The sequence below is a fragment of the Salvelinus sp. IW2-2015 genome, linkage group LG4q.2, assembly GCF_002910315.2.
Source record: "Salvelinus sp. IW2-2015 linkage group LG4q.2, ASM291031v2, whole genome shotgun sequence".
Classification (NCBI taxonomy): Eukaryota; Metazoa; Chordata; class Actinopteri; order Salmoniformes; family Salmonidae; genus Salvelinus; species Salvelinus sp. IW2-2015.
Window position 1 is genome coordinate 12,510,239 of NC_036843.1, and position 1,882 is coordinate 12,512,120.

Genomic DNA, 1,882 nt, shown 5'->3' on the forward strand with positions numbered 1-1,882 from the left:
CAACCAGGAGATGAAGCTGCGCCGAACAAATGGACCTTCATACGATACACTGAGGGTTGAGACTCTAGATCTCCGTTCTCCCACCAAAGGAACCGTAGATAATCTTGGTCTTCTGCTTTCACATGAAACTGGTGGAACATGCGCTCTACATCACACATGATTGCAACTGGACCCTTACGAAAACGACAAGGGACGCCCAGCAATGTGTTTGTCAACTCTGGACCGGTAAGGAGATGGTCATTCAAGGACGTCTCTCGAAACTTAGCTGAGCAGTCAAAGACGACTCGTATCTTCCCAGGCTTTTGTGGGTGATAAACCCCATGGTGRGGGATGTACCATGCTGGATGCTTGTTAATTTCCTCTTTGGAGACCTTCTCAGKATCTCCACAAGCTATGGTRTCTTCCATGYATGCTGTGTAGTCCTTGTAGTACTGCTTGTCTCTCCTTAGCCTCCTTTCCAGGCACTTGAGACGGTGAACTGCACATGTTTTATTGTTCGGCAGGTTGGGTCTTTCTTCCTTAAACGGCAGCGGCATCTCATAATGTCCATTGTCCTTGCGTCTGATTCCCGCTTTCATTTTTGTCAGGAACCGGATATCCTCTTGAGATATGAGSTCCTCTTCTGCAGTTCTCTCGTTGAAGTCGGATTCAAGCGTCTTGATAATGTCCAGTGCTGTGATTACCTCTCTTACGCGTGTTCTACTAACATAGTGTACTTGATTTTGATTTGTGACGTTGGAAGAAGATTGAAGGCTTGGCATCACCTGTCTAACGATAACCCGATGACTCACTCCAATAGCGTCGCCATGGTCGATACATGGGTTTCCATAGCCGACTATGCTCCAGCCAAGGTCTGTTCTCTGAGCAAAAGGCTGATTTTCCTTACCAGACACAATTTCTCTTGGAAGGAGAGCCTGGYAGCAGTTGTAGCCAATTAAGAGACCGACATCACAGCTCTGTTGAGGAGCAATCTCCTCTGCAATGTGTTCAAGATGAGACCATGCTCTTGCAGTCTCTGGAGTAGGAATATGATCTCTGTTTGCAGGAATAAACTCTCTCGAGTAAGTCGTTGGCAGAGGGATTTTCTTCTCCAAGTAAAACCCTCTAACCTGCAAACCAGACAGCTTCTGGCAGGGCACAATGGTATTCCTTGAAGCCATTCTAGAGAGTTTCAGTTGGACTGGCTCCTTCCTTGTATTGAGAGCGTTTGTTGTCTCTTCAAGGATAAAGGTGGTGTCGCTCTGGGTGTCAAGAAGTGCATACACAAGAACTTCACGATCTGGCTCGCTTGTGGTTGACACCCATACTGGAATGATTGTGGAGGTGTGAGTGTTGTTAATGTCCCTTACGACTCTGTTGGATATGGCCTCACTTGACGCTCTTGTCCCCTTATCTTGTGGGGGCTCTGTCTTCCTATCCCTTAACCTTTCTTTAGTACGATCTTCGTGCAGGCAGGATGGATGCCTCCTCTGACACGTGTCGCAGGTGTTCCTGTTATCACAATCTTTCGAGTGATGCCCAGGCCTTAAACAGCCAAAGCACAATTTATTCTCTTGAASAAACTTCTGTCGCTCTGTGGTGGGCTTATCCATGAACTTACAGCATTTGTGGAGACTGTGACCTGACATCTCACAGAAGACACAACTAGTAACAGTATCTTTCTCATCAGAGTTAGTTGCTAACACCCTTGCTCCGGGGCTTTGAATCCTTGGTGTCTTAGGTTTTCCATCTTCGCTTGATTGCAAAGCATGAAGGGATGTTACAGGATTACAAGCGATCTTTGCTTCTCTCGTGAGAAACTTCACAAACTGACTGAAGCTTGGAAAGGTCTCAGTTTCTTCTAAGATGTCTACGACCTTTCTATTCCATCTTGAAGTTAGCC